The sequence below is a fragment of the Eulemur rufifrons genome, chromosome 7 (assembly GCF_041146395.1).
Source record: "Eulemur rufifrons isolate Redbay chromosome 7, OSU_ERuf_1, whole genome shotgun sequence".
Lineage (NCBI taxonomy): Eukaryota > Metazoa > Chordata > Mammalia > Primates > Lemuridae > Eulemur > Eulemur rufifrons.
The window spans coordinates 19,097,225-19,117,708 of NC_090989.1; positions in this window are offsets into that span (position 1 = coordinate 19,097,225).

A 20,484-nucleotide genomic window follows, 5' to 3' on the forward strand; every position below is an offset into this window, starting at 1 on the left:
CTTAATCTCCTGTCAGCTTTTCCCAAAACTAAATGATCAATCTTCTTTAAAATATAAGATTTTCTCCTATTTTGGACCACAATTTAAAAATATTTAGTTTTTTTCAAAAATTATACATAGCTGAAACCAAGATCTGTTTTTAAAGGCATTGACAATCTCTCTCATTATTTTATTCACCAAACTTTATTCCTCCCTAAGTATGATTTGTAGCCCTAAATTGCAAGCAACTCCTTTTGGAGCAGGCATCTCTTAGAACGTTTAACACATTCTGGTCTTTCACATTTTCATGCTTTTTGTTTCATTTTCTGCCCCTTGAAATGCTCTACTCCTTTTATTAGCCCCTTTTCCAATCACTGCATCAATTAAGGCTGAAGTGAATGTCAACCTTCATTATGCAGCATTTACGCAGGGATCCTTACTCTCTGGATTTTGTGTAATTATGTTCAACACCACACATTTAAACATATAAACTTTATTTGGTTGTGTACTTAATTATGCTTATCCTATGCTATTGTGGGTCCAAAGGTTAAAGCCCGGAGTCATAAGAGATTGGATCAAGACACAAGTAGCTCCCCGAGTTCTATGAGCCTGGTGGGGGCCATAACTTACCCTTCATGATTTCCCTCAGAGTACCCAATATTGTGCAGGAAATATATTTTGCCTTGTTTTTATTTGTTTGAAATAGTCAGATGTTTTGGACAAATACAATTTAAAGAAGACTATGGAGTAAAGCATGTCTACTCTATCTCTTTTAAATTATAATCACTCATTGCTCACCTATGAAATATTTGATAGCATGAATTATTTGTCTTCCTAAAGGACTACCGGTAGTGAGCAGTTCAGTTTGTAGCCTAATGCAACTGCACTGAAATGTGATCTTATTAGAGCTAATGTCAGTGAACCTGTCAAATTCAACATGAGTTCCTGTCATTGTCTCCAGAGCAATGAGGTACTATTTTGATCAGTCTATACAGTTGCCAACTGCTTGACATCAGCCAGGTTTTCCCAGAGCTTTGAATGAGTTCATGGCTATCAATCAACATATATGGGAAACTCTTCATTTGGAAAGCCTCACAGCATTAATATTGCCAAATCTTTTGTAATTTAAACTAAATGTGTTGGTTAACAGTGCATCGTCAGTGACATGGACAAAGTTCGCACTTTAAGTTATATTTTAGATTTTATTAAGCCACAGAGATTTAGCTCATGCTTCAAGTAACCAAATATAAAACAATGTTTTTTCCATTTCCAAAATGGTAATCTTTTCCTTCATATACTAATAAAAGTGCAATTTTAAAAGTAATTTTTAAATTACAAAGTAGTTTACTGAGGACTCATGATTTAATATCAGTAATTCTACATATAACAATTGTTTAGGAATATCTTAGTAATTTCTAAATCAAGGGCATGTGTTTCTGATGATAAAGAGATTTTTCTGTGGGTTTTTGGAGTAATTCTAAAGAGGTAACATTAAATACTTGAATGAATAGAGAGGTTTGATAATAAGCTTTGAGATTGGAAATCTTAATAAGCTTCCTTCTTACTCTCCCTAACTTTTTGTAAATCAAAACATGACTATATGCCTGTATAAAAAGTCCTGACACCTTTGAGTCTATTACCATCTGTTAATTCTAATGTCTCCTCATCTATTGCATCACCAAAACGTAGACACTTCCTCACAGAATGTAGCAGTTGATACAACTTTATGCAACCCTTTGTAATAATGCAAATGACTTCAACAAAGTCACCTATAGCCAGGAAGGACATTCTGCAGACCAGAATTATTTTGTAATTGGACTGGAAGTTATTTATCCTCATTTCTCAGAATGTCTGAGAGTCTGGCTTTGATTCTTGGCTAAAATAAGAGGAAGTGGTTTAACTAATTAATTACTAAGTTACTAACTATTGATTTTAGATATACTGTTTAAGTTCCCAAACTCTACTGGTGACACTAAGACCCAATACGTTTATGGATGGTTTTCACCTTGAAGTTAGACCAGTGATGCTTAAAAGACTCAGCTGGAAGCTTTCATCAGAAGTCTTCTGAGACTAACATCCATCAACTCATCTTGTGAGTTCTTTCAGAACTTAGGCATGTCCTTGTGTGAATAAGAACACTCTGGGGGGTGGCTTGGTCCTGGATATCCCTCAGACCTCAGATGTTTGCCTATACTCTCAATCTCTTGCTCTATCATATTCTTCGCCTTTGTTATGAGTCTTACGTAAGTATGCTCTGTGGAGTCTGTGAGCCCTTCTATGTATTTAAACATGTGTGATCCTTATAGCCACCAAATGTGGTAATTTCTGTAGTACTTGACCTCTTCTTCCCTACTGATCTTCTATCCACATCACCTGGCTCCTGCGTGTGCACCTTGAACCTTGATGTAATTTGAAACTGGCAAACTTTCAATATAAACATCAGAGCTCATCTTCCTATTCCTCTGTCTTTTTTGCTGAAATCTGTTTTTTTTCTTTTTTTTTGGACAGGGGTATCTGGTTTATTAAGCACTGAAGTGTTTATTCCTTATCTGTCAAGCCAATTTTGAATTCACCTTCTTCTGTTTGATGCGTTTGATATTTCAAATTCTGTGATACATTGTTTCAAGCAATCTTTTGGCAAGAGTCAACCACTTTTTATTTTTTTTTCCTTTTGTCAAAACTACCTGGCAGAATTCCCAGGTCTGGATATACCAAATTGTGTATTTTATGTTGGCCTGAAAACAATTAGTGACGGACTGGTAAAAAAAAAAAAAAAAAAAAAAACCTGAAAAAAGTGGAGATATTTATTCTTTAGCTATTTTACAGTCAACTATTTTAACTGTGTCTCAATGCTATCTAGAAATTTTGCTTTTTTATAGTCACTGGGAGGTATACTTTTTTTCAACAATATCTGGAGGATTCATGGGGAAATTTATTATATGTCTAAGACTTAAACAAACATTTCATAGGTAACAAGTTATTTTAATTGAAAAGATAATAAGACCTACCAATACTTTCAATAACATTAACTTGACCATCACAGGGAAGTTATATGTTTAAATATGTTCCCAAGGACTTTCACCTGGCATGGTGGTGGAGTTAGTCACTGAGGGCTCCAGGAAAAATGACCAAAAGATGAAAGATTGTTTAGAAAATTTAATATTGAAATGTAGGATTGCTATGAAAACAAGGTAACTGAGAAATAAATACACAAAAAGGAGAATGGAATTATTCCTTCGTAAACACAAAAACCAGGGTGGCCTTTGTATACTATGATTCCAAGGAATTGTGTCTAGTTGGTAAATATATACTAGATTTCAATAGTGTTAATTAAGAACACTCCGGCCTGCATACCTAGAGCTAGTGCTTGCAAAAGCTGTGACAGTGGTCATCTACAGATCTAAGAACAACACCACTTAGTGGCACAAGTTCCAGCAGCATGGTGCAGTAGCATGGGCTATGTCAAATTGAAAAGACAAGTATTTTGAGAGCAATAGGCAAAAGTACACATGAAACATATGAAAGATCTTTGGACAGCATGCAACAGAACTTCTTAGAGCAGATAATCTGAATATAGTGGAAAAGGATATGATAAGCCCAAAAAGAATAAATGGAACAAGAAAAAGCAAAATGCATTTCTTACTGTTTAATGTTATTTAATAGTACATTTTTTGTATCCTAGCCATTACATAAATATTTATTCACTCTATACAATTACACAAATTAATCTGAAAAGGAAGTATTACTCCCCAAAATTGTGCATTATTCTTCAGTTCTCATTATTTTTTACATTACAGCTATGTGTGGTGTGATATAAAATTAAAACATCAAATACATATAAAACATTAAAACATAAATAGGAAAAGAACTTCCTTATATTTAAAATGTCAAACCATGATTTATAAATTCCTGAAACTTTGGATAATGACAAAATATTTAAGCAAGTTTATATCTCTTCAAGCATCTTTTATAAGGTTATGGGTATTTTTACATTAATATTCAATTTGACATAGATTGTAGTAGAATGACTAACTTTATAAAATGTCATATAACTGAAATTCTATGTATTGGTAACTGATTCAGATTACTTTAGATGATAGCATGTTTTAATATAATGACATGACTCAAGCACTATTTTTAATGTGTTTTAAAAAAGTGTTTTTCACTGCTTGCAATGGTGATATTTGAGGATATTTTCTGTCAGGATACCATCTCTGGAATATGCCTTTTGTTTTTCTACATTGTGCTGTTATTTTCTTTATAACCATCAGTTTTTATCTGTTCACTGTTCATTCTTACGAGCTCAAGTGATTATGCTAGCTGCAAATGAAAACCAACTCCCTTGAGTTGTCAGTGTTTGAGTCCTATGATTTGTTCAAGAAAATAGTATTTCAATCTATAGCAGTAAATACTGTAAAGGTTATCTGATAACATATAAGGTCAACTTGTATATCAAATCTAATTAAGATCAAAATATAATAACACTTTCCCCCAAATTATCTGTTAGGAATCCCCATCTGTCCCCATTAGCAAAACTTGAAGCAACACTCTTTCCTTATCCTACTCCTATTTCTCCCCTCTCCACTCTCTGTCCCTCCCTCCCTCTCCCTCCTTCTCTCTTTCTTTCTATCTCTTAAGAACCCCATATATTTACCCAACACTAAAGGGTCATTGTTGTGCCCAAATGTCAGGGAAGGCAAAATTTCACTATATTATTAATCTACCTATCCACAAACCATAAATTCTAGTTCACTGGATACATGACTTTGTTAGAAATAAGGACCACATGGCTTTACTGAACTTGTCAACTACCTTAGAGAGTCTGTCTTTGTCCCTTTTGTGCTGCTATAACAGAATACCAGAGACTGGGTGATTTATAAAGAAGAGGGATTTATTTCTTACAGTTCTGGAGGCTGGGAAGTACAAGGTTGAGGGGCTGCATCTGGTGAGGGTCATCTTGCTGTGTCATCACACGGTGGAAAGCAGAAGATCTAGAGAACACATGTGCATGCACATGGTATGGGCATACGAGAGAGAGAGAGAGAGAGAGAGAGAGAGAGAGAGAAAGGGAAGGGGCCAAACTTACCCCTTTATCAAAATCCCACTCCTGCAATCATCTACCTATTCACCTGATTACAGCAATAAAAATGATGAGCTCTACCCTCATAACCATAATTACTTCTTAAAGGACCCACCTCTCAACTCTGTTGCACTGGGGTTGAAGTATTTAACACATAAACTTTGGGGGACGCATTCAAACCATAACAGAATCTCTCACTTATTCTAATCGCTAAATTAGCTGCAGTTGCTCTTAGAGGAATAATGATGCTGCTGCTTCCAGTGTTACGCTTGATGAAGTGTATCTAATATATAAAATTGCAGGTTTCAACTTAATTTTTTTGCAAGGTTTTAATATGCATTCCTATACTTTACATACTTTTTCCAAAATGTTTGGTTGTCTGGATTTGCAGGGTAAAGAGGTACTGCCAGTCTCCCTTAAATGCTGTACCACAGGCAGATTTCCTTCCACAACAAAATAGACCGGTGCTACTCCAAATGTCCTTTGTTACCAGACTACAATTTGATAGGTACAAAAACTGACAGTACATCTTTAGACACTTTTATGTCAATATGTTATTGTAGCAATACCCAAGTGCATTATCAGTATGTTTATTTCACTGAACAGAAAATAGAACATGTTGGGTATAGAGAAACACATGATGAGTTCTATGAGGTGTACTAAAAGTGCTTGTCTGGGATCTTTTCACAGTTTAAATTAATTATATATGCATTAAAATCTGAGAAAAATGGAAGCATTTTAATAACATTTTTTCACAATCATTCAATTTAAATCAAGGCATTTTATTTATCATTCAATATTATTAATTAAAAGAGGAAATAAATATTTGTACTTTATATTTTTAATCTTAATTTACAAATGCAAAACTACTTTCATTGTTCTTTTTTGTAAAGAACAACATGTACACTTTCTGAATGCAGTCGTAAGCCAGAGGATGAATATGAAAGTCCAACAAATAGAAATAAAAGAATCTGTACCAGTTGGACTCTGGTTAAGAATATAATTCTGTGCATATTGAGTGCAGTTTTGTTATTGTAGTTAGTGGTGAAATGTGAAGGCCACGCTGTTATTTTTAGAGATTTGCTTGTCAGTTAAACAATTAAACAATCACATCTTGAGTAATATTTATTTAAAAATAATGAAGGTCAATACTAAAGCAATTCTTAATTCTTTGGCAATGATGAATAATAACAGCATATGTTCAGTATTTTACATATAAATATGTGTGCTTTGGGTGTTCTTATAAAAGAGAATTCCAACTTGTTAAAACTAAAGTGTGTGTTTGTGCATTTGAGCTTCATTTCTGGCACACAAAATTAGTTTTAAATGCTACCAAATTTTAAAGGATATTATCATCAAAAAACATGGTTTAGAGTTTATGTTTTTTGTTAAAGTGTTTTCTGATTTCTTTTTTTTAATTTCAGCGTATTATGGGGGTACAAAAGTTTAGGTTATGTAAACTTTTCCCTTGCCCCCCCACCCCGAATCAGAGCTTCAAGTGTGTCCATTCCCCAGACAGTGCACACCGCATTCATTTGTAGGTATACACCCATCCCCTCTCCCCACCCCCCACATCTGTCCAACACCAGATTAGTGTTATTCCCAAATGTGCACTTAGGTGATGATCAGGGAAACCAATTTGCTGGTGAGTACATGTGGTGCTTATTTTTCCATTCTTGGGATACTTCACTTAGTAGAATGGGTTCCAACTCTATCCAGGAGAACATAAGAGATTCTAAATCACCATTATTTCTTATAGCTGAGTAATACTCCATGGTATACATAGACCACATTTTATTAATCCACTCATGTATTGATGGGCACGTGGGTTGTTTCCACATCTTTGTAGTTGTGAATTGTGCTGCTATAAACATTCTAGTACAGATGTCTTTTTTATAGAATGTCTTTTTTTTTTCCTTTGGGTAAATAGCCAGTAGTGAGATTGCTGCATCAAATGATAGGTCTACTTCTAATTCTTTGAGGTATCTCCATATAACTTTCCATAGAGGTTGTACTAGTTTGCAGTCCCACCAGCAGTGTATGAGCGTTCCTGTCTCTCCACATCCAGGCCAACATTTATTGTTATGGGACTTTTTGATAAAGACCATTCTCACTGGAGTTAAGTGATATCTCATTGTGGTTTTAATTTGCATTTCCCTGATGATTAGAGATGCTGAGCATTTTTTCATATGTTTCTTGACCATTCTTCTGTCTTCTTCTGATTTCTTAGGTGCAACTACAGGAAAGCCATCAGGATCAATCACTGGTCAGAAGAGGTTGTACCAGAAGTTAAAATAAAGTAAGCATTTTCTATAAATAAAACCTTGCTATGAAAAAGTAAGATGTTAGCTCAAATAAAAAGTGAATTTATTTATGGAAAAACTGTGAATTATGCAAAGGTTAATATGTTAGTATTGGAATATTTCTCTTTGTTATATAACAAGATGGATGCTGATCACAAGCAACTCTTATTGCATGCTGAGATTTATGGTTACTGTGAAAAAACAGAGAACACATGAATGACAGTACACATTTAGATTTTTCTGCAAAATGTGAAGCAAATTGTGTCCTGATTTTTTAATTAAGTTAATATGTACTTGCTTATTTGTTTAAAATCCCCTACAGTTACAATTTTTATAATAATTTTTATTAACCTATATATTTTTTGTTGTTTTTGTGGTTATAGTTACTAAAATATAAATTTTGTGTATTTTAATCTAATAAATAGTATTATGTGTCTTTCAATATCATTTTTCTAATAATTAATTTATTAAGCATTTGATGAGAAATTTTCAAATATGCAGCAAAGACAAAATAATTTTATGATAACATATATACCTATCACCTAGAATCACTGAAATTTTGCTGTACCTGTTTGGTCACCTATCTATTTTCCTGTCTGACCTTTTACACATCAACTAGTACATCTATTTTTTTATACATTTTAAAGTAAATTGATAAGATCAGTATTCTTTTTCCTATTTCACATTAATTGGAGTTCGATAATTATTTTTCAAGGTAAAATTTATGTTCTTGGCAAAACTAATCTTAAAAAGTACATTTGCTGAGTTCTAACAAATAAGAAACCTATGTAACACAAACTTATAGGAAGATGGAGAACATTAGCATCAACCATTAAGTTCACTCATACCCCTGCCCACCCTGGGGGATACAACCATTTCTCTGATTTTCTCGCCATTGATTGGTATCGTATATTGTAGAGTTTTATTTAATTTGATTCATACAGAACACACTCTTTGTGTAAGTTTCTTCATTCACCATGATAACTTTGAAAATTCATACATGTTTTTGCATGTATCTATAACTCATTATTTTTTTTAAATATTTTTAAAATATTTTCTGCTGGCACCTTGATCTTGGATGTAACTCATTACTTTTAATTATAGAATAGCATTCCATTCTATGAATATACCATAGTGTAGTTTGTTTATGCATTGACAGACACCTGGTCTTTTCAGGTTTTAGCTACTATGAATAATGTTTCTATGTCCTTGCTTATACAAGTAATTTTGTGAACATATGTTTTTGTTTTGTTTTGGGTTTTGTTTTTTGGTAAATACCTGAAAGTTGGATTGCTGGGTCACAGAGTAAGTGTGTATGTATATATATATATATATAAATTTTACATGTGTGAGAGTTCTGATTGTTCTTAAATCTTGCCAGTATTTAGGGTTGTAAATATTTTTAGTTTTTGTCATTTCTGTGGGCATGTTGTGGTATTTCATTGCAGCTTTAATTTGCAATTAACTGTCTGATGACCACTGATGTTGAGTAAGTTATCCTGTGTATATTGGACATTTATATATCTTCTTTTATAAAATTTTTCTTCTCCTCAAATCTTTCTCCCAATTTTTTATTTTAAAAATTCTTCAGTAGTAAGAATCCTTTATATATACTGGATTCCAACCCTTTGTCAGATAATATATGTTTTGTGAATATTTTCCCTTTGTCTTATATATTCTCTTTCTTAATGTCATACATATTTAAATAAAACAAGAGTTTGCTTACATTTAGGAAATAAGAACAGAAATAAAGAAAATTAACATGAATAGGTTATTAGCAAATAGAGAAAATAAGTAATGTATATCTTGGGTTCTGCATATCTCTAGAGAGTTTGCATGCACAGTCTGAAGCATTCAGGAAAACATATCTGCATATGCTCAGTATAAATAACTGGTACAAATTCTTTTATTTCTATTTGTTAGAATTTCATATTCATCCTCTGGCTTGCTACTACCACTGTATTCAGAAAGTGTACATGTTGTTCTTAACAAAAAATAGAAATGAAAGTAGTTTTGCATTTGTAAATTAAGATTAAAAATATAAAGTACAAATATTTATTTCCTCTTTTAATTAATAATATTGAATCATAAATAAAATGTCTTGATTTAAATTGAATGATTGTGAAAAAATGTTATTAAAATGCTTCCATTTTCTCAGATTTTAATGCATATATAATCAAATTAAACTGCGAAACGATCTCAAACAAGCACTTTTAGTACACCTCATAGAACTCATCATGTGTTTCTCTATACCAAACATGTTCTATTTCCTGTTCAGTGAAATAAACCTACTGATGACTCACTTGGGTATTGCCACAATAACATATTGACATAAAAGTGTCTAAAGATGTGCTGTCAGTTTTTGTACCTATCAAACTGTAGCCTGGTATCAAAGAACATTTGGAGTAGCACTGGTGTATTTTGTTGTGGAAGAAAATCTGCCTGTGACACAGCATTTAAGGGGGGCTGGCAGTACCTCTTTACCCTGCAAATCCAGATGACCAAACATTTTGGAAAAAGTATGTAAGTATAAGAATGCATATTAAAATCTTGTAAAAATTTGCATTTTTCAGACTTTGAATAAACAATCTAACCATGTGGCATGTTTGACTCAGCATATCTGGCATTTCTCTATCTCTGTAACACCTTTGCATCTTCTCATCATTGATAATAGAGTTCTTCTTTGGTCTTCTTTTATTGCATAGCATCTGAGGTGCAGCAGGTCATTAATAATCCTTGATCATTAAAGAATATCATTTTGCTGTACCATGACATCATATCAGGTACTGTATATTTTGAATACCAGCAACAACCAAATTTGCATTATCACATATTCCCTAGATAAAACATCTTAAACTATTTTTAATTAACTTTTAATGTAGGGCCCAAACAACAATGGAAACAGGTACATGAGCAATAAGGGAAAAAATGCATTTTGTTCCATCATTAAACAAAGGATATTCAAAAAAATTGAGCCTGTTGTTATTCTAATTCAATTCTAATCAAACGCCTTTTCTCAGATGTGAGTTGATGTGCATTTTACTACTCCAGAACACAAAAGTGATGATAGACCTGCACTAGACGAAACTATATAATCAAAATTAGAAATTAATTTAGATGTATGAGATGATTGGGAAATAATTTAGAGTGCATTTTAGGTTGGGCAGCATCAATAGTTCAAAAGATCACATGATGCAGAGCATGTTTTCTTGGTTTTTAAGTTGCAATAGGATCCAGATTCTGAAGCTACACGTTAGTGAGACACATACGTTTTATTATTCTGCTGTTTGGATTTAGCTCTTATTTTTACCACCTATTGACTGTGTGATCTTGGGCAAGCCATTTACTGTATCTAAGCCTCCTTTTCAATATCTAGAACATATGGGATACCTGCAGTGACCTCATGGGTTTTTGTAAAGATCAGTGTGATAGCCCATGTAAGCACATAAATCAACATCTGACACAAAGACAGTTGTCTCCAAATGTTAGCTGTTGTTATCTTCATTATTAATGTGACACTGTTATCAATACCATATTTAAATTATATAATATTTTAATATCTTAGTGCTAAGTTATGATGACCATGCCCTTGCATACCCTCCTTCTCTTATGTTCCCTAGGATAGAGATTTTGTAATGAGAGTTGATGAATGAATAGAAATTAACTGGATTGATGTTAACCACAGGGAGTCTGTGAAGCTAGAGGGGGGGGTGGTATGTTAAAGTATAAATGAAAAAGGCCTCCAGTTCTGGAATATAAAGAGTGACAGGGGAATAACTATACAGCATGGCAAGAGGAAGATCTACCAAAGTCTTTGGAAGATCTACCAAATGAAAATTATTATTTGGTACAAATTTGGGAAGCCAGCAAAGTGATCTGAAGCTGGAGAGAATCATAATCAGTTTCAATGTTTAATAAGAAAACTATCTGCAATGAAGATAATGGATTAAAGGAGAATTTTTTTTGGTACAAGTTTGAGATGTTATTAGTTTAGCTTAAGTGTAGATTTTGAAAACTGGATGAGTTGAGTTTTAGGAGGTACCTGTGAAAAGATTTGATGAATTGAAAATAGGTGTCAGAAAGAGAAACATATAAGGCTGCCCAAGATAATGGATGGTGATGTCATTTATTGATATTGAGGTTAGAGCGGAAGAAGACAGCTAAGTTGCATTTCAGTTAAGATGATTTTATGGCACCCACTGGAGAGCAACTTCAAGGAATTACATATATGTATTTGAAAAATAAGAGGCCCACACTAAAGATAAAAGTAGAATCATTGGCATAGAGATTTGGGTTCATAGCCATGGATGAGAGTATAGACTACAAAACGAATGATGTTTCCAACATTGAACAACTAAATTGAGTAGATGATCGGTGGGAGGGAAAAAAAAGAAGAAAGAAAGCAAGGAAGGAAGGAAGGAGAAAGAGAGAGAAAGAAAATAAACCAACCACATTAAAGTGACTACTACTAAATACTTTTATTAAAAAGCAAGAAACTGAGGCTGGCAATGGAGGCAGGGGCAGGGATGGTGGGGATAAAGAGCCAGTGAAACAGTGAAGAAATCCTAGAACTAAACTATTCTGATTTCTTTTATTCTTCTACATTCTGTGTCTTGGTGGAGACTAAAAAATAATTTGAGAACGTTCTGTGTTCATATCGACTAATAGATGTATATAACAACTAATGCAAAATAACATGTAGGTAGTATAAAAAGGATATGATCATGTAGCTATACACAATTTTATAATATTATTGGACAATACAGTGAGGAAACCCATATTTGCAACCACATGATGTGGATTTCTAGGTCTGTATGTCACCATATAGACATTGATTAAAAACAAAATCAATAAATTTTTGCACATCTGACTTTAATAAAAGGGAAAATAATAAATATACTTTATTAAATAAATTAAAATAAAATAAAAGATATTAATTTTTATTTCACAAAAAGAAAACATTTAAATAAGGCACAGAGATAACATGATGGTATGATCCAGAAGGACAAAAAAAAAAATCAAAATAAGAAAGATATCAAATCCTTATGGATAAAGCTTTCTTATAATTTAAGTAATTTTTCATTATTATCACAGCAAAAGTTTAATCAAGGAAGAAATTAGAGCTCTTCAGCATGAAATGAGAAATGAGATAGCAAGGACGGTAAAATTGCTGAAGTATTAAATGAATATTTCCCAATGCATTTAAAAAGAATAGCATTAATGGATCAAGAACCGAACATTCCTAATTAATATATCTTTTACTAACTCTTAAAGTGTCAGCTTTTTAAATGAGCATTCATTTTTTCTTTAGTAAATTTGATGATACTAAAAATTAAAATCTCAATAATTTTTACTGGTCTCATTGGGCTTTATAATTTATCTTAAAATGTTAAAATGCCAAGACAGATTTAGCAAAACCTGCTTTAAAGCCTCAATTTGGCTGTTAATGCCAGTAAGGTAATTTCAATAATTGCTTTACGGCCTCAATAACTATAGATGGCTAAACTGTTTTTGCATGTTTTTCCAAGTCCTTTAATAATTTTTTTTCATGAAATGCATATGCATTGTCTATCTTCTTTTGAAAAACTTTTGTTCATGTCTTTTGCCCACTTTAATGAGGTTGCTTGGTTTTTTTCTTGCTGATTTGTTTGAGTTCTTTATAGATTCTGGATATTAGCCTTTTACTGGAGGTATAATTTGTGAATATTTTCTCCCATTCTGTAGGTTGTCTATTAGCTCTGTTGATTATTTCCTTTGCTGTGAAAAAGATTTTTAATTTAATTGTCTCATTTAGTTATTTTTGTTGTTGCTGTATTTGCCTTTGGGGTCGTACTCATAAATTTTTTGGAGTATACTTAGCCAAGGAGGTGAAAGATCTTTACAAGGAAAACTATAAAACTTGACGAAAGAAATCACAGATGCTGAAAATCACCAGTTTTCTATTCTGTGTAAATTGCTAAATTTGCTTTAAGACCCAGTTTCCTTATCCATAAAATAAGAATAATAATTGTTTAAAGTGCCAAGTATACTTGATTTTTTTAAGTGTTAAATGAGGAAATTCATGTAAATTGTTGACTTCAGTAACTGGAATGTCATGGCCTCTGATGACAAACTAGCTATTATTATGAAAAACCATTATGAGCCATCGCACAGTGGTTCAAAGCACAGATTTGGGAGTGACACTGCCTGGTTTAGAATTCACTCTCTACTGGTACTGATTTCTCCTGACCTTGTTCTCCTTATCTGTGTTAGGACTTCTTAATAGGCAATATAGCGTAGGAGTTATACATATGGACTCTGGAGCCAGATTGGTGGTTTTGAATTCTGGCTCTTCTGTTACTAGTACTATATGGAGCAAGTCACTTGTTCTGTGGCCCAGTATACAAATGTGCAAAATGCGTATGACAGTGCTACCCAACAGTGTGGTATGAAGATTAAAAGATTTTAGTGTTGTAATGTTCTGAGAACAGAACATGAATGAAAATTAGCAGTCTTTTTTTATAGGATTAAACAAAATAATCACGAAAATCACATAACACAGTGGCAGATTGTTAGTTCTCCATATATAGTTACCAGTATAAACATCAACATTAATAAAACCATAACATCTCTCAAAGATAAAAAAAAAACAAAAAAAAAAAGAAATCACAGATGACACAAACAAATGGAAAAAACATCCTTTGTTTATGGACTGGCAAAATCTACATTGTTAAAAGGTCTATACTGTCCAAAGTGATTTATAGCTTCAATGCAACTCCCATCAAAATACTGATGTCTTATTTCACAGACCTAGAAAAAATAATCCTAAGCTTCATTTGGAACCAATAAAGACCCCAAATAACCAAAGCAATCTTAAGCAAAAAGAACAAATCTGGAGGCAATATTACCTGACTTCAAACTATACCACAAGGCTACAGTAACCAAAACAACAGAGTACTTGTATAAAGGTAGAAACATAGATCAATGGAACACAATAGAGAACCCAGAAATAAAACCATCTACCTACAACCAACTGATATTTGACAAAGCAGGTAACAACATACACTGCAAAAAGGGAGCCCTTTTCAATAAATGGTGCCAGGAAAATTAGATAGCCACGTGCAGATGCATGAAATAGGACTCCTATCTTTTGCTATATACAAAAATAAATTCAAGATGGATGAAAGATTTCAATTTAAGGCATGAAACCATAAAAATTCTAGAAGAAAATGTAGGCACAACTCTTGTAGTCATCAGCCTAGACATTTTGCATGTTCTTAAAGTCTCCCTGAAAATTGACTCCTTTCCATTCTCTCTTTCGCTGTCAACGTTGTCTTCCACTGAGAGTGGATAGATCATCTTTTCTCTAATTGCCCCCAAATCTACCATAAAATAGCAGTGCTCACAACAGTGATTCCACTATGAATGTGTGAGCTTGTTTATGTCTTGAAAGAAGTCATTGATTAGTTTTCTAGATTTTATCTTTTGTTTATCAAAAAGGCAATAAATTCACTTAGAAAACACATTCTCTCACTAAATATCTATATCTATGTAAATTTTAATGTCTGATAAAAAGATTACATGTCTTGAACTAATTTCAAAAGAAACCAAATATTTTTCCTGCATTTCTCAAAAAACATGAAAGGCATACAAATTCTAATTTAGTAATTATCGCCTCTTTCCTTTTCACTTAATGTCTTTTCTTAACAGCCTTAGTTGTTTCAGAACAAATTTCTTCAGCCCCAACCCCAAGTTATGTGGCTTTTACTATTTCTGTAATTGTCCTGCACCTAGATTAAATTAAATTAAATTAACCTTTTAAAATGAGAGATTCTGAATCTTCTTTAGGAGAAAGGAGGTAGGGGAGAATGTGAAATAAATGCATTATATAAATGTATTCATACACGCACTCACACAGGTATGTAGCCTTAAAATAAACTGAAGAAAAGTAATAGAAATAGAATTTACAGTGAAATAAAATATTTTCAGTATATTATAAAAAAGCTTTCAGACACTTTATTTATAAATACATACAAAATGTTATTATAATTTTGCTTTTAGGGAAATGAACTCTAATAGGCCAATTCTACAATTTAAAATTGGAAGGAGTATTTTATAGGAAAGAAAATATTCATTTTTTAGGCTAAGAAAAAGTACTGACTGATAAAATATCATTTGATTCTTGAAAGACATCTGGTAGATTATGGTATTCCCACAAAAAGTTTTAAAAGCATTAAACATTTTAAGAAATGTCGATGCATTTTATCAGAAATGCGAACATCTTTCCAGATGGTGATTGTGGATTAAATCACACCAAACGGTTTGTGTTAGATTAACTTCTCTAAAACATTGATTGAATCATGAAATATAGACTAGCCAAGGTCAAGGATCCAGCTAAAATTAAAATACAAAATAAGAATACATGAATAAAAAAAAGAAATGAGAATATGAAAAGAGAACAATGAAAAATCCAACTGAATAGTTGAACTTCTCTGGGGTACTTGGTAACACTTTAGCTTTAGTGGAAATGGTTTTGTTTGTTCAGAGATAGAGATGATTGACAGTTACATTGTTCCATGGTCTCCTGATAGGGTACTACTACCACGGAATCCCTGACCCAGGAGCAGAATGCCAAAATGCTTTTAAATTTTTGAGTGCAGGTAGTTGAGTTAAAACAGAGTATTATGGTGTGGATGCCCAGATTTTAGTATTCAGAATTAAAATATAAAATATTCTTTTTCTTAAATTTTTCCCTACATTTTCTAAGGGAAAAAAAAAGATATAATTCCCATCACTTTCTGGTTCAGGTAGACAGAAATAAGTACAAATTGAAACTAAAGCGATCCTTTTGAATGTTAATAGTGAGTAAAACAACTATTGCATTTTAAATTTCTCACTCCAGATATAATTTCAATGCAAAAAAAAGTCACTTGACTCTGTAAGAATTTTGTCAGAGGTGTTAACTTTTATTCAGATGGTGATTACGGATTAGATTGCATCAAAAAGTTTTGTGTTAGATTAGCTTAGGGGCAAGTTTTTAACATTTATTGAATCATAAAATATAGCGTAGTCAAGGTCATGGCTCCAGATAAAGTTAAAATACAAAATAACAATGTGTGGGAAAAATGAATAGAAATATGGAAAGAGAACCTTGAAATGGCCAATTGAATAGATTCAATGGAAAATATATCTTCAAAACAAACTGAAAGAAATTTTTTTTTAAAAAAAGCATCTTGTAATATACAATATACAGTCAGTAAACTTCCTCAGGAGGTAAATGACTGATTCTTCAGTTATAATATGAATACATATAATGAATGTCAACATGCTTCATTTTTTTTTTTTTTGGTCTAAATCTGTTGAGATTCTGCTGCTACATCAACTACCAAAAGTGAGGCCTGAAGACATAATGAATTTTCTCATTACAGTCACAGAACACTTATAACAGGTGATTTCTCTCACATTAAGTAATAGTATTTCCTGAAAATATCAAGGGGGGAGAGTTTTTAAACTCTTGGATGAGCTAGTGGAAAAGTACTGGAGAATGTTAGGTAGGAGGTTGATCACTGGGATGTGTCCAGCACATTATGTTCAAATTATTTTGTTTTTCTACAGCTAAGCCATCTGTGTTGGCTAATTGGCTTTATCCAAAAAAAGTAAACTTATTCTATCTTCATGAGAGGATGTCTTACAGCCTTGCTCCAAGATAGGCTAAAGTTAGGTCCTACCCTCCCGTAAAGACTAAGAATTAGGGGTGATCTTTCTTGATGATTACATTTCAAAGAGATGGCTTCCAGATCCTAGAGAAAGACATTACTGGATTATAAAACTGGCAAGAGGCTTTTAAAAAGATGTACATCTCAAAGGGACAAAGAAAAAAAATTATAATTACAAGGTTTTCAAAGTAAATCCTCTAATAAAAATGAGGTCAGGGAAGTAGAGGCAGGAAGAAACCTGTCTACAGTTTGGTCTAGTTGAGGGAAATCTTTAAAACCCTTTTTGTCAACCCTACAGTTGATCACCTGTACACTCTTTACACATTTTTCATTCTTTCTTTGCCTTTACTCCAAAAATATTAACATTACTATTTTGTGAAACAATTTGTGAATAAATTGCAGATATTATGACTGTTTCCCTTTTTTTCCAAAATGCACTCTAAATCATGTATATTTTCTCACCTCTTCGCAAATTCAGGAAACTTCATTGTATTTACTTGTCATATAGTTTTGTACTCCTCAATCTCGCAATATTTTCTCAGCAGTGTCATTGAAGAATAATAGAAGGCAGTTGAGTTTGTCTGATTGTTTTCCCAAGATACATTCTAGCTATAAATTATTTTCAAGAGCAATACCTAAGTTATTTTTATTTTGTATCATATCAGGTGGTACTTTTGAACATTTTTGTCTAACTAACAGCAGAATGAGATTGGCTGGTTGCTCCTAATGTCACTGGATAAAGTAGAAGAAAGAAAAGGAAGAACTCGGGTATTCAACTTTCTAGCTAAAGCACTGTATAAATGACTTGAAAGCTTCTATATTTACCTTGAAAGAGCCCTATATCTCCTGAAGCCACAGGGCTGAGATTGCTGAAAAACAAATCCAAAATCTCATCCTGTGAGTGGCTGACTTAAAATGCAAATTAAATTCCCAGCCTCTCAGAGTGTGTATTGTTAAAGTGAGGGGATTGGCTGGGAAGAAATGGGATGTTGAATGTTAGAATGGGGACATGTAGGAAACACACTGAAGCAGGGGACACTGAGCTCCTAAATTCTGATTAGTCTTTTTTTGCCAGTAGAAGCAGGCTCTTCCTTCCTCATAGACTCAGTGACTCTATCTCCATCTAAAGGGATTAACCTTGCAATGCCTGAGGGAATTGCAATGGACTCCCTTGATGCACTCTCCCAACAAGACAATGCTACTCCAATCAGGACTCAACCCACCACTCCCTTCTGCTTCTAGATCTACATCTAGACTTAATTCCCAGTGGGCCTCTAAAGGTGAGGTACAAAGTATGACTTATGAAGAAGTGTGCTACACTCCAAAAAAAAAAAAAATCTGGGAAATATGTGTGAGAATGGATATTAAGGATATGGGAAAATGAATGGGAAAGCATAGATTTGGATCAGGCTGAAGTTATTGACATAGCCCTACTAAGTTTAGATTCTGCATATAATGCTGTAGCTCAAGAAGTTAGAAGAATCTCTGTCAGTTTGGTTGATTAACTGAAACATGGACCATGAATTGGCCCACAGCAATTAACTTAGAAATGCCAGACCCACCTTGGTTTAAGGGGGAGGAAGGATCCAAAGGCTTAGTGAGATTAGAATGTTAGAGAGGATATGGTATTTAAGACCTTCGCAAGTATTCTGATCATTTAAGACCTATTCAGCCATCATAATACAGCTTTCACCACAACAGTAAGAAACACATTTTTGAGGGAAGCACTAGCATCCATCAAGAGTTCTGTGATTGCTTTTCTCTGTAGCCCATACCTTACAGTGGGAATGTTAGGCAGAGACCACAGCTGCAGGAGGCAGATACAGGTCAGAAGGGTTGTTCCTAGGGGTGGAAAAGCTGGGAACCAATTAAGGGAATGGGCTGCAGGAATTCACACAACACCTGACTATCATGTATATCAGTCATTTGGTAACATCCCACTCCTATCCTAGCCCTACCCCGTACCTGTGCTTGTTAATATGGGCAGGACTCATTCAGTTTAAGGCCTGAATAAAACAGAAAGACTGGCTTCCCCAAGAAAGGGGGAATTCTCTGGAAGACTGCCTTTGGACTTCATCTACACTACTGGGTCTCCTGGGCTTCTGGCCTTGCTAGTCCGCAGTGAAGATTTTTGACTTTCCAACCTCCATATTCATATGACCCAATTCCCTCCCCCCTCCGCCCTACACACATATCCTATTGGTTCTGTTTCTCTAGAAAAGCCTAAAGCAGGCAGTCCCCAGGTTACGGATGACCCAACTTAAGGCATTCTGTACTTACAAACAGGCTCCCAAGCCTCCCCATGAGGATAATTTATAATTAACTAAATTAATAATTCAGGAACTAGTTTCTTCTGCATATGTTAATAAACCTGCATGAAGTAAGTGGTTCATTGATGCAGCGTCTTTGCACTAGGGGCTAGTCTCATAGATAGAGAAGCAGCTGTAGAAACACAAAAACATGAAGAATTGGAAAATCCAGAGCCGAAAAAGTTGATGACAAAAGAATTAGCTGAAGCCTTTTGTTTCATTGAAGCAGGATTTTCTAAGCTTGAGAAGCAAGATTCTAACATTGAGTGGTTTACAAAGGAGGTTTACCATGCAGTTGATGAGAACATCAGCTGCTACAAGGCCATTTATGACGAGAAAATGAAAAGCCTTTGCAAACAACCCTAGAAACCTTTTTCAAGAAATTGACTTCAGTGGTAAGCTCCCTTCCTCCAGCAACAGAATCAAATCCTGATTCTCCAGTACCATCTCCATCATCATTTCCTGATTAATGTTAATTTGACCTCTCCCCTCAAAAATGCCCCCTTCAGTAAGGAAGACATGGATACAGCATTAAGTGAATGTTAACCCTTAATATTCTTTTCTGAAATTTCTCCTATCTCCTATCTAAACTTTTTGTATGAGTTTGCTTTTGTGTTCTGCTTGAATTAATGGAAAGAGCACAATAGTTTCTGTAACTTATTATTATAGTGTAGGGGTATTATAATTACAGTATTACACTGTGTTATTATTACCACATTTAAGACACTATAGTATTGTTGTTGTTATTATTATTGTTACTACTGTATATGCTCTGCTTATCAGGCATCCGAGTTACAAACAAATCTGACCTAAAGATGTTCTCAGAAATGAATCTCATTTGTAACATAGGGACCACCTATACATTACAGAAATGAATTATTATTTTTCATACTTTTCTATTACAAACAATTTTGCATTTAATAATAGTGTGTATCTTTGATATAAAACTTGATAATTTGGATTTTGGGGTTAAATGATACATACATGTGTAGTTTTGATAAATAATCTTGATTCCGCCAATTAAACAACCAGTCAAATATGAAACCAGAGTTTTTTTCTCTGAAGGATTTGGATGCTGAGTATGTACCTGCTTGATTCCAAAAGTTTCGGGATTCATT